At 41.8% G+C, this 14,695-nt stretch overlaps 1 non-coding gene across 1 annotated transcript; it reads right to left on the minus strand.

Moving 5' to 3' along the window:
• Positions 1-251: 251 nt before the first annotated feature.
• trnas-uga (transfer RNA serine (anticodon UGA)) lies at positions 252-333 on the minus strand. Its single transcript has one exon. It is a non-coding gene; the product is annotated as a tRNA-Ser (tRNA).
• Between the last annotated feature and the right edge of the window lie 14,362 nt (positions 334-14,695).

The raw sequence follows: 14,695 nt of genomic DNA on the forward strand, positions 1-14,695 counted from the left end.
TCATAAACGTTTATGACATAACATTTCTGTCATTAGGTGTCATTCGTTTTTGTCATAACAAATTAGGGTTAAGATTAGGATTAGAGGTTAGGATTAGGGTTCATGTGTCATGTGTTCATGACAGTGTCATGTCACTGTTATGTCGATGCTGTCAAGTAAAGTGTTACCGCACATTCTCATGATCGAATGTCAGTTTCCCTTCCACAAGCAGATTTTAAAGGTGAAGGATTCGGTAGAACTCAAGAAAGGATCGCTGCGAGCAGGGTTCGAACCTGCGCGGGGAGACCCCATTGGATTTCAAGTCCAACGCCTTAACCTCTCGGCCATCGCAGCTGCACACGCAGCCCTTTTGAGGCGTACTGAAAATTTACAAAGACTTCCCGTTTATGGCTGACAGTTGAAACGCAGCCAAAGCACGGGCTGGGTGTGTGAGTGCAAATAAAACAACACTGACTGAATGAGCGTGTGTGTGTGCCCCACCTCACAAAGACACACCTCACAGCAAACCAGGATTAGAGCTAAACAAGGTGACTTAGTGAGCTCATGTGCCTTGCCCTACCTCACAAAGACACACCGCCTCCTTACAGCTAATATTTACATTTAGATTTATTAATTGAACAGATGCTTTTATTCCAAAACGACTTACCACAAGAGAATCACAGTGCAGAGGAGACATTAGCTAAGAATTACTACTGCATTTGCCAATACTAATACTATGCAACACTATACAATACACAGCAAACTATGCAATACTATACAATACACAGCAATATTATTACTATGCAATACTATACAATACACAGCAATGTTATTACTATGCAATACAATACAATACACAACAATACTATTACTATGCAATACTATACAATATAACAATACTATTACTATGCAATACTATACAATATAACAATACTATTACTATGCAATACACAATACACAACAATAATATTATATATAGTACAGGGATTAGCGCTAAACAAGCTGAAGGCCAGCCCTGTAACACCATCACTTTGACGAAAGACACGGTAGCCTACTGACATATCCATTCCAAGGAAACTCTGGTATTTCAACAAATAACAAAACAGCAATTCATCCAGTTCATGTTCCATGTTAATGTGGCTTTAAAGCTTAAGGAGGATCACTGGGCTGTGATCTATTGAGCGGTGTATCAGGCAACCTGCCCTGGCGTCACATTTTCTCCCCTCGTGTTCAAACATTATCGGGCTCTTATTTTCTTTTCATGATAAACCTCCCCATGACCCCAGTGATGGCGGCACCAAAGGCACGTGGCTTTGTGGGGTACATGTTCTCATGTACAACTCCACGTCCAAAGACATGGTGAAATCATAGCTCTCTCTCTAAGTATGATAACAATGACATCAAATAGATTTCATACTGATTCAAAGCGAAGTCTGGAGAGGTTCGATCTCTGATTCTAGTCTTGTGTGAAGAGCAGTCATTGCAATAGAGAGAGAGTAATACTGCAAAGCATGTCTTGGCATGGCAAGTCTTTGAGAAGCCTTTGATAGGAGCAAAGAGTGGTGCGATGAGACTCCCTCTTGGGGAGTGAGGAGATCCACACACGGATTTCAAACCTGATGCATCGCAGCCATGACGGTGAGACAAAGTTCTTCAGACGCGGCCAATCCGGCCATGGCTGGTTTGGGAGAACTTATCACAACATCCACTCCTTGATTGCCTGATCTGCTGATGCCATTCTCTGGCTAGTTTATCTAATTCGGATAAAAGCGCCTGCCAAGTGACTAAAGTGTAAAAGCATCACATGCGTCGACCGGCAGATCTGTGCTTTTAAAAGGCGCCCTGCCTCTCGCGCTGTCTCCTCGTCAGTGTACAATCCCCCGTCCTCCAGGCCTGATCAGAGAGAGGAGCGGAGCAGCTAACAGCTTTAATGGGACACGTCTCCTCTGATCTGAGCCAGCGCTGCCTGTCATCATTAATACAGTGATGGTGTAAGAGGGGGGGGGGGGGGGGGGGGTAGTGATGGGGGGTTGGTGTAGGTGTGTGTTATCCAGGGTCTTACAGGGGAATGTCAATAGGGAAGCCTCTGATGTGCACGGGAATGCTGTGTGGAGTGATTGGGAATGACAGGGAGGCCACCCCAGGCACATAGCTGAAGCTTTCTGTTAGCGTTAGCAAACAATTAGCTTCACCTGTAATCAATGGTCTCCACCAAAACCAACATGGAGCCAGGCTACTCTCTGACAACATAGCGTCCACACTGAGGCATTGACATTCTGTAGAAAATATTACAGATTCAAGCCCCCCAGGTATTGATTCGAATGGCATTATACATGTGGATGGGTCTGAGAATGTTTTCTGCAGGGTAACATACAATACTACTACCATAGATCAAGCTGCTTCATGCAATAGCATGACTTATGCTTATAGTTCTATTCCAACGTTGATTTCTACCCAACGTATAGTAAAAAGAAAAGACAAATTTAAAACTAGAAACCTAACAAATATTCTTTCCATACCTTAGCATATTCCTCAAAAGCCAGAGGCATTTTCAGCTAACATGGGTTTACTAAATATAGGTGCACTTACTACCAAAACCTTTGCAATCAATGATTTTATTAGTGAAAAAAAATTGGATTTTCTGTTTCTTGTTGAAACCTGGCTGACTTCAGACAGCGAAGCTGTTCTTGTTGAAACTTGTCCCCCAAATTATAATTTCTTCCACTCAAGGCAAACGAGGTGGTGGAATTGCCTCCATTCTCTCAAACAAATATAGCTGCACTAGAGTCAACTTTGGCGAATTCGCTTCCTTTGAGTATATTGCCCTCACTCTGAAGGCTGACCCAGCTGTACTTCTATTAACCTTATACCGCCCTCCTAAACTATGGACTGGCCTTCTCGACCAGTTTTCTGAACTTATGTCGCTCATCATCACTAGCTATGATTGGATAATTGTAAATGGCGACTTTAATATTCATGTCAATAAGACAACTGATGCTAAAGCCAGTAAGTTCTTTAATGTGTTGGACAGTATAGAGCTAAAGCAGCATGTTACAGGACCCACCCACAACCTTGGCAACACCCTCGATCTAGTAATTTCTAGAGGGATAGAAGTCACAGACTTATCAGTAAATTATATAAATATGTCTGATCATTATTGTGTATCTTTTAATCAGGGCTTTGAACCGGTTCAAGGAACGAAAACGAAAACCGGGAACTTTTTGTATTTTACAGGGAACAGAAACGAAACCGGAAACGTTATTATTTTTTATGTTCTGGAACAGGAACACTTATTTAAAATAATGGTAACCGGTTAATACCGGTTTTATTTCGTTCCTCAAAGTTTTCGTTGCCTAATTAACTAAAAAAAAAAAAAAATTATTTTCCTGCGCACGTTACCATGACGGCTGAGGTTCACTTCCTGTGTGACATCACATCAGACATTCGCTGACTGAATGGAGAGAGAGCGATGGATTACAAAGTCTCCACATCTTATCTCCTCCATCATCTTAAATAAGAGGTGAATTACGATCCATCGTTAATTAAAACGCTCATTCCAAACACAATATCAATAGCTATATTTGTCGACTCTACGTTAATAATGGACTAGCGAACATTAGGCCCAGGCGCGCCTGCAGGTGTACGTCCGTACGCACTGTGCGTACCATCAAGCTAACGTTACTCAACAACAGAACATTTCCCTTGTGTGCGTGTATTCACACCAAATTGGCCTACCATACCTTCCCAAATATGCACAGTATCCCTTTAGCTGCATGCCATTGGGCTATTTACCATCTATTACGTAAAGTTAGTGAACACGTTATCAAAATTAACGTGCACACATTTTGTTTGAGCAGGAGAGAGAATACGCACGCAGACACGCAATAGGCTACTTGTTGTTTTCTTTTACTCGGCTATCTATACAGTGTATATGGTTATCAGCACACAATGTTGAGCTAATTCACTAACTCAATACTCATCATGGATATCACAAGTTTAAACAACGAAAACAGAAAAGATGGAGGCAGCAAAGCTAGGAGTTATTCCAGATGGGCAAGGTAGGCAATTGGTGTGCTTGTCAGAACGTTAGACTGCGCTAAAGCCAGACGTCACGTTACGCTAGAACAAAACTAAAGGTAACTTTAGCCTGTATAGGGCTGTATCAAGTTGTCCAAATGAATAGGTCATTGTAGACATTGTCGTTTTATTATTGCATGTGGATGTTGTTATGCTATGTAGGCTACTTTTTTGCTGACCAATGCACGGACCTAAAACGGACAAATATTGTTCACGAGTGATGGGGGGGGGTGATGGGTGTGTGTACCATAGCATTAATTCCTGCAGGCGCCCCTGATTAGGCCTACTGGATGGCCTTTCCCCCGACGACAGTTGCAATTTGTTGTTGCCCGAGTGACATAACCATGTGTCTTAATAATGTCGTTACGTTTGTGTGGAAATTTTCTCTTTTAACAATAAACTACACATTTGAAATAATTGTAGGCCTATTTAATTATTATTATTATTATTAATAATATAATTATTATTATGTAATAATGTTTGTAATATTATTACATTTGGTTTAAGCTGGATGAGAAAGATGTGACATAATTCTATAGCATTAAACAGCTGACAGGAACGAAATTAACCGTTCCGGGAACAGTATTTTTTTGTTCTAACCGGTTCGGGAACGTCAATTTATTGGTGGAACTCATAACCGGAAACGTTATAATTCCGCTTCTGTTCGGAACGAACCGATTGGGAAAAAAAATCGGTTCAAAGCCCTGCTTTTAATATAGTACTACATACTCCAAAAATTCATCCCGAAATTGCAATCAAATTGCGACTCTTGGACATTAGAGCAGAACAGCAGTTCATAGCTCTCAATCTTGAATTAGGCGCTCTGCTTGACAGAGTGGCACCCTTAAAGACTAAAAAAAGGCCCTGTAGCAAACTGACACCTTGGATGAACGAAAATATCCATGATCTAAAAAGATCATGTAGAAAAGCTGAGAGAACATGGAGAAAAACTAAGTTACAGGTTCACCGTGCCATTCTAAAAGAAAAAATAGCAAATTATAATAGAGGATGAGAGAAGGAACCACTTCTCTAAGGTAATTGCTGAAAACAGTGGAAACTCTAGGGTGTTGTTCTCTACCATTGATAGGCTATTGCATCAAACACCTTTTGATACACTCAGTCAGGCATCCTCTCTAAGATGCGAAGAATTTGCAGACTTCTTCAAAAACAAAGTCATTTCTATAAGGGAGGCTATTGGTAACACAAGTAATATGTTTGATAGTACACCCAAAAACAGCCCCCCAAAATTAAGGTTCTTTAGCACTATTACTCAATCTGAGCTTAGTAAAATTATAACTCAAACCGGCTCCCAACATGTGTTTTGGATCCAATCCCTACTAGATTCCTCAAAAAAGTATATGATAGCTTAGCTCCCTTTATTCTCAAGGTAATAAATACCTCATTAGAAACAGGTATATTTCCAACTGCTTTTAAAACCGCTGTTGTGAAACCTTTACTTAAAAAGTCAAATCTTGACCATACCAATTTGAGTCGTTTGTAATCAGTTAAATACCTTCCTCAACGAAAACAGTATCCTTGAAAAATTCCAATCAGGTTTTAGATCAAATCACAGCACAGAAACGGCTCTAGTAAAAATAGTCAATGATCTCAGACTGGCTACTGACTCAAACAAAGTCTCAATCCTTATTTTTCTGGATTTGAGTGCGGCATTTGACACCATTGATCATAGCATCCTAATTCACCGCCTTGCGAAGTGGGTGGGTCTCTCTGATAATGGTCTAAACTGGTTTCAAACCTACATTACTGGCAGAGATTTTTATATCAGTCTAGGAGATCATGTATCTGAAAAACATGACTTGCCTTTTGGTGTGGCCCAGGGGAGCTGCCTTGGTCCCCTGCTATTTTCCCTATATATGCTTCCGTTGGGAAACGTCATAAGTCAGCATAATGTAAACTTCCTTAGCTACGCAGATGATACCCAATTGTATATTTCTGTGGAGCCAACTAACCCAGATGGCCTTTGCTCCCTCACTGCATGCCTAACCTCCATTAATCAGTGGATGAGCAAAAATATTTTGAAACTAAATGATGACAAAACAGAGGTACTTTTGGTTGGACCAAAACTAAAGCGAGATATTGTTCAAAGTAATCTGGGGAACTTGGCGCACCAGGTCCAACCAAAAGTAACAAGCCTCGGTGTCATCTTAGATGCAGAGTTAAGTTTTAAGCCCCATATCAGTAAAGTTACTCAGGCAGCCTATTTCCACCTGAGAAACATTGCCAAAATGCGGCCCTTTTTAACTCAACAAGATGCAGAAAAACTAATTCACGCCTTTATCACTAGCAGGTTAGACTACTGCAATGCACTTTTCACTGGTCTTCCCAAAAAACATCTAAAGAAATTGGCACTCATACAGAACTCTGCGGCTAGACTTTTAACTAAGACCAAGAAGAGAGAACACATAACCCCTGTGTTGGCTGAACTGCACTGGCTCCCTATTTCCTATAGAATTGATTTTAAGATTATGTTAATTACTTACAAAGCTCTGAATGGCATAGCACCTTCATATATCTCTGAGCTTTTAATATCTTATCAACCACAAAGGAAACTTAGATCATCCAATTCTAATCTTTTAATCGTACCCAAAGTGCTCCACAAACAAAGTGGAGAAGCTGCTTTTATCCATTATGCCCCCAAACTATGGAACACCCTGCCTCTGTACATCAAGCAGGCGAGTTCAGTAAATATTTTTAAAAAAGATCTGAAAACATACCTGTACAGGAAAGCTTTTAGTTAACTCATCTTATCCTGTAGACTACTTTTTCAGATTATTCTACATCTGCTGCTATTGGAGGGCGCAGCCAGCCAGAAGCAGATGGGCTCCCCCTATTAAGTCAGGTTCTGCTCAAGATTTCTTCCTGGAATATGGGAGTTTTTCCTTGCCACAGTTGCCATATGGCGTGCTTGTGGGGGGTAAAGGGTTAAGGCTGCCAGTCTTATGACATGTTATTTTCTATATTTTTGATATGTTGCTGAGTGGATCATAAACGCCCCAGCAATGAAGATAAGTGATTGATAATGACTGACTGAATATTATTGTGTTACATGCTTCAAATGTAAAGCACTTTGAGCTGCATTCTGTGTATGAAAGGTGCTATACAAATAAAGCTTATTATAATTATTATTATTATTATTATTATTATATTATTATTATTATTATTAATGGAGCAGGTTACACCAGATGTGATAGCGGCGCGTACGTTTGAAAAAATTTGACCAGTTTTCTAAAACTGTTTTTACGCTCCCCGAACAGAGCACTTGGGTTGCGGACCCGCTGTAGCCCGGGCCTCATGGGTCTTACATGAGGCTGGGTGCTGGAGTCTTGGTTTCACTGGGAACTCTGGAGAATGCCGATCTTGTCGAACACCATGGGGGGTCTCACAGCTGCAGCGGACCCCAGAAAACTGTTCAAACCAATTCACGGATGCTGATGTGTGTTTGTGTGTGTATGTGTGTGTGTGTGTGTGTGTATGTGTCTGTGTGTTTGTGCGCACTTGTATGGACGTGTGTGCCTGTCTGTATATTTATGTGTGTGTGTTTGTGTGTTTTTCGATTTTTTATGAAAAATCAAAGTGGCATGCTGAGCTTCAATCAACTCCAGACTAAAAAGTGTCTGCTTCATAAATCTTAAGCTATTACACAACAACACTTGAAACACGGCGACCTCAGCGAGCCCTCAACCTCATCCTCTACTTATAAACACACTGATGCTGGTTGAAACCGCCGGCAGTAAAACTCCAATCACATCCATTCCCCAGGTTCCACAGGGCCCGGAAAACCAGGGCCATGGTCCGTATCAAAGCAGCTGTGTGCCGATAAATCTGCAGCGTAATTAAATCTCAACAACTCTCCAGTTGACCTGGAAGAGGAAACTTCAGTCTTCCTCTGTTTCAGCATTTGTCATTCTCTTTTCTGGTGAAAGGGGGGGCGGTCGAATGATGACAGATGTCCACTATGTGTGTGTGTGTGTGTGTGTGTGTGTGTTCAGTTAAGCATTTCAAGACAGAAATGTGCATAGCACATGTGGTTTGGGATAACTCACATAACATGTTTAGCATCTGCAGTGATAGTATGCTATGCAGATGACTCTCAATTTTACCTGCCATTAACAGCCGAAAGTTCCTGCACTTTGGAAAGCCTGTTTAACTGCCTTAATGACATAAAGAGTTGGATGGCTGCAAATGTCTTACAATTAAAGGAAAAGAAAACAGAGATAATTATTTTTGGTCCATTCAGCTCTGTTCCTAAGATAAGAAATGCACAGCCACTGGCTGTAAATTGCCACAGTGAGGTCAGAAATCTAGGAAATCTAAACCTAGATTCCTCTTTCAATTTCAATAAGCAAGTCAGTGAGAGCCCTGTTTATCGAGGGTATTGCAAAAAGTATCGCTAAGATAACCGCATCCAAAGTTGGCATGGTTCTCCTGTCACGATATGCCAGAAGAGGAGAAAATCACCTTTTAAAGTAAATTGTCACGTGCGATAGTGTGAGGACACAGCTATTATTAGCCTTACGATAGCGTGACTTTGAAGCGGATGACTGGCTATGTCCAGTTTCATCAACCGAGTGAGTGTCTTTTTCTGCCCCCTAGTTAATACCTGGGACGGTCATAGGGTGTCACTATAGAATATAATTAATGTATTTCGGGGGAAGTAAGGGGAGAGAAAGTCCTGTGTACACAGATTGTGTATAGGCCTAGGCTAGGCTACTTTTAAAATGCGCTACGTCAATGGAAAACTTCTCCTGGTCCGTAAAATGACGCCAGGATATTTCTAAAAGTTTGTGCTTTTGACTGTTCATGCCCTGAAAGGCAAGTCTTTCACATTCATATTCGGTTACATCTGCAAAGAATGATAGAGAGCTGACACATTGAGTAACGAGTAATGAGTACATTTTAGCTGTACCGTAAAACTGTATAGCGGCGTGGACAAAGGGAATGACTGCTAATGTGTTGAATCTTCACCTAAATAAAGTGAGGGTTTAACAGTCAAAACGTATGTTTATCCGTGAAATTTGTTCACAATATGAAAGTGTAGACTACTGTTGAATTATGCAAAAACATGAAATTCAACATTTTAACCCATACGTTTGTTACGCCATACGTTCTCAAAATAGCACTGTGTGCAAAACGACTGGTTTCGGCTTGCAGGGTCACATATGTTCTTTTATCTACAATCATAATCTGTTTATTATTATTATCATTATTATTATTATTTTGTATTTTTCATTTATTTCTTTTTTATTTTTTGTCATTTATATTTTTGTTTTTATTACTGTATTTATTTTATTTCTGTGAGCACCTTGGGTCTATTACATTGCGTTTAAGTGTGCTATATAAATAAATGTGACTTGACTTGACTCACTTGCACTTTTATAGAGGAAGACCTAGATACATCACTGAGCAGACACTGTGTGTGTGTGTGTGTGTGTGTGTGTGTGTGTGTGTGTGATGAGATCAGAGCTTCATTATGACAGGGCCATTGCTGTGTGCCCTACTGGCCCAAGTCCAACATACCTCATCTAAATGAATGAGTCATGCTGCAGACATATGCTGTGTGTGTGTGTGTGTGTGTGTGTGTTCTGTGTTGTGAATATGTGTGAATGCATGTATCACTTTGCATGTGTGTGGGTGTGGGTGCCTGTAGGTATATAAGAGAGAACTGAGTCTATGTATGTGTGTGTGTGTGTGTGTGTGTGTGTGTGTGTATGTGTGTGTGTGTGCATATGCTGCCGTGTTTCTTCCTGTGCCAGATGCCTGCAGGTCCAGCACTCCTGCTGACTGAGAGGAACTCCACAATCTGTTCTTGCAGTCTCAGGGGAAACCCTCACACACACACACACACTCACACTCACACTCACACACACACACACACAGTAGTCCTCCTTGGCATCTGGTGTGGCTCATGCCACAGACGGTCCGCTCTCCCACACCACATGCAATAGAGGCCTTGGACAGGTAAGGCCTTGGACAGGTAACAGGGCAGCACTGGTTAGTGGGCCTCACGTAGACTGCGCCAGGTTCCACAGTGTGGTTATACAGCAGTAACACAAGCCTCCTGCATGGCCAAAGGAATGTTCCCCTCGTCAGACCTGCAGACACACACACACACACACACATGCTGACAAACATACAGACTCACACACACACTAACACACACAATGACACACATACAGTACACACTAACTCACACACACACACACACACTCTCTCTCTCACACACACATAAACAGTGGGCTTTTATGATGTGCAGGTGAACTAATAGTATCCTAAAATCTCTGTTAGCTTGTGTGTGAGCTGTCAGTCTCTTGTGTGATGGGTCACTTTTGTTGCACATATTACTGCATATCACGGACATACACACACACACACACACACACACACACACACACACACACACACACACACACACACACACACACACTATTCCCTGGTAATGAGAGGTGCAGTGGAACACACAGTGCAGACCGTAGGACAAACACATTCACACAAGCATCCACAGACACACCAAAGCAAGCATGCAGTTACCTGCACAGTAATGCACGCGTGGACACACATACTCACACACACACACTCATACGCGCATGCACACACATACTCACACACACACTCATACGCGCATGCACACACAACCACACACACACACACACAAATAAGCGCATGCACACACATGCACACAGAGAGAAACACACATAAACACACTACCACACACACAAAAGCACGGCCACACAGACACAACCACACCCTTACCACACACACGCATACACGCACACACACAATACTCACACACTATAGTCTACTATACACAGGGACGGACAGACATACACACACACATACTCACACACATACACACACACACACACACACATTGAGAGAGAGAGACACACACAGACTATAGCTGCTTTCAGACATAGGTGTTCGCACACACACACACACACACAGAGAGAGAGAGAGAGAAAAACACATACACCCCGACCACATGCCCACACATTCCTCCACACACACAGAGTATGAGCGATGCCCAGGCCAAGCCCAGACAGCGTGGCCCAGGTTGGGCTGCCAGAGCTGGGCAGGGTTGGGCAGAGCAGGGGCACTCGGGTGCCCAGAGGTGATGTCATGCCCCTGCTCACACAGATGGCCCAAGAACCCAACGGTGTGTTATATCACTCTGACCCCACTGACCATCCGTTACCACAGCACACACACACACAATGCACACACACACATACATGTACACACAAACACACACACACACACACAATGCGCACACACACACACACACACACACACACACACACACACACACACACAATGCACACGTGCACACACACACGCACATGTACACACATGCACATGTACACACATGCACACACGTACACACACACACATACAAACACGTCGAATTCACAAACATGCAGACATAGAAATTACATGGACAAGGTACAGCTATGATGTTGCAGTATGCATGTTTACTTCTGAACTGTCAACTGTTTTGTACTTTCAGATACAAAAAATAGTTAGGTTTTATTGCACTTTTTACTTGTGAAGAATCCTTTTTACAGTAACAGACTGAGTGTTGATAAAGGTCCTTTTCAGAACCTATAATATACCCCAAAACAGTTCTTGATGGCACCGGTTCCTCTAAACCACTAGCTATAAAGAGGACATCCTGGGGGCCTAGTGTGGAACTCTGGAACCTTCTCCAGGCAACAGATGTTTCACTTTCATCAGTGCCAGCTGCGGTGTCCTTGAGCAAGTGTGTGTGTGTGTGTGTGTGTGTGTGTGTGTGTGTGTGTGTGTGTGTGTGTGTGTGTGTGTGTGTTTGAATGTGTGCATGCGTGTGTGTGTGTGTGTGTGTATTTGAGACAAACGAAAACATGCCTAAAATCCCGAAAACACCAGAAAAACAGGAACCAGCCCCCACCACACAAGTGCAACATAAAGGTTAACATAAAGCTCTTTAAAATCTCACACACAGGCACCTTTTCCTTTTCAGGAGCGCGTAGGAAGCTGCCCTGTTTGGTTTTCACCCCCTGTGCTGGCATTTGGGACGGACCTGCGAGGGCTCTAAATACAGTGGACTCACCACCTGTCAGGGGCATGTCAACCGTTTTCATTAGTGTGGCTAATGCATCAATGCCATACCATCATCACCATCTCACCAGTCTGCAGCTAACACTGGCTTACTCACAGCATACTGTACACACACAGCATGGGATCCAGACCAGAAAACACAAAACACAATTCAGAAATCAAACTGCAGTATGCTGAAATATTACATTAGCGAATTAGAGTACATGTGTTTGTTGCATATATAATATAAATATAACATTAGTAAATTAGAATATATGGAAATATAACATTAGTAAATTAGAATATATGGAAATATTTCAGTTTGGGAACGTGCGCACATCCAAATTAAGGTGCAGGAGCCCAAAGAGCAAGATCCAGTAACAAAGAAGGTCCGCACACTTGCTCTCCGTTTATTTTCTTTTATTTGACTTAAATCCCCATACACATGACGTTTCGAGCCCTTCGGCTCTTCATCAGACTTTGAACAGACAAAAGACCATCACCATTTTAAATAGGTCATAGGTCACCTGACCCGTATGTACCGGAGTGCACAATACATACATACATCGTCCACCCCCAATAGTGAACACATTTAGAAAATTACATTTGTATAACAGCAAAATATAAAATCATCCTGTATATCAAGTCTCTGTAGAAAAATATATCTGTAGAAAAATACAAAACTATATAGAAAGATAGAAAAATATATATACTTGACATACAGTTTTAACAGGGACCTACAGCATACAATCATCTAGACAGACGCACTAACAAGATGTATAGTTAGCTAGAAAGTGATCTTATCAAGTCTTACAGGGGTTTCTTTTTATCATATACATAAGCAGAACGTTGCACAAACTCCAAATAAAAGGATGATCTCCAGACCTTAGACATTATGGTACCAGTATTACAGGCTATGACATGTCTTTTTCACATCTCTCAGAAATATCAACATCAACATTAAACGGAGAGCAAGTGTGCGGACCTTCTTTGTTACTGAATATATGGAAATATAACATTAGTAAATTAGAATACATGCACACAGGTGTTTGTATAGTGTTTGTGCAAAGCAGAAATCAAATTGCAGTATGCGGAAATATAACATTAGTAAATTAGAATACATGCACACAGGTGTTTGTTGTTGCATATACTGTATTGTATAGTGTCCGTGCAAAATATACAAAACATTTCATGCATTGTATGTTTGCAAGGTGTATAATTAAATCCTTGGGGGTAATGCTAATTAGTTTGCTAATTTCCTATATGAGGTCTATTGGTGCTGTATATAAATATTATTAGAGGTATCTAATTACAAGCTGACTGAGAGATGATGGCTGGTGTGGATTCAAACTCCATGGTAAACACACAGCTGCAAGCAGAGCCACCTGAGTCCAAGATCAACAGAGGAGTACCCTCCTGCGGTATGTCACAGTATATGGATAGCAAATATCCATCCATAATCTCTTTCTGAAAGAGAGAGGGAAAGAGAGAGAGAGGGGGGGAGAGAGAAAGAGAGAGAGAGGGAGAGAGTGAGAGGGAGAGAGAGATTGGCCTCTGTTCACCTCATTACACCCAGTTTGTTTTCTGTCTTTCTTTCCTGAGATTCTCTCCTGATTCCTGATCTACTCCTCCTGCACACGCAGCCTCCAGACACTGCAGTCAAAAGGCCTTCATGAGGAACCTTTTGTTTAATTGTTTTCTGTAATTGCTTTTGCGGTGTGCAAAAGCCATACGCTGTAATTGTGTAGGCAGCAGTGAGCTAGTATAGGTGCTATTATAAAGTTGACAACAGCACTATAAGAGGTGGAGAGTGCATTGCAACAGACAAGTGCACCTCTCTATTGTACAAGTTCTCAGATCAAGTCTGCAAAGACCTCTAGTTCAGCACAACATTCATTTCCTATTCTGCAGCCTGCTAGCCTACACACTTTTCACAAGTTATGAATGCAGTGGGAACGACATGCAGCAGGCTATAATTATTACACACTTTTCAAAAGGGCTTTTATAAATGTGGAGGCAGTGCAATTTCACATGCGGCCTGTGTCGTCTCCGCTTGTCACTTTGTGCGGTGGAAAAGAGCATCTCTGGAGAACAGCGTGCTGATGCAATACATTTCCCAGCGCCGAGTTCCGTGCAAACTGAATTAATGTCTCCGAACGCCATATGTTTCTTTCATACTTCTGTGCTTGTTTTTTCAAGGTTAGGGAAAGTTTAAGACGGGATTTTGCTTGTCTGTTTTGATTTCATTGGCAAGGTTATTCTGTAGGAATACTGAAGAGAACACAGAGCTAGTGAATTAAACATGTATGTGTGGAGACGGTTCAATCAATTTTCACAGTAGTTTTGACTATGTGCATTCTCCTGCTTGGGTATGCTAGCAGAAAAGGCCATACCATGCTGTAAGATGTCTATATAGGCCTCAATAGTCTAATGGTTTCCCCCTCTCCCAGATTTAAATCCTCCTCCTCCTCTAAATCCTCCTTTAGAGGAGGAGGAGAGTGAGAACATGAGACAGGAGAGAGGGGGCAGCATGTATGGACTATCC

Source organism: Alosa pseudoharengus, unplaced genomic scaffold (assembly GCF_046254945.1).
Source record: "Alosa pseudoharengus isolate Yale_2024_CS ecotype anadromous, Long Island Sound unplaced genomic scaffold, YU_APseudo_1.1 YU_APseudo_1.1_scf_7, whole genome shotgun sequence".
Lineage (NCBI taxonomy): Eukaryota > Metazoa > Chordata > Actinopteri > Clupeiformes > Clupeidae > Alosa > Alosa pseudoharengus.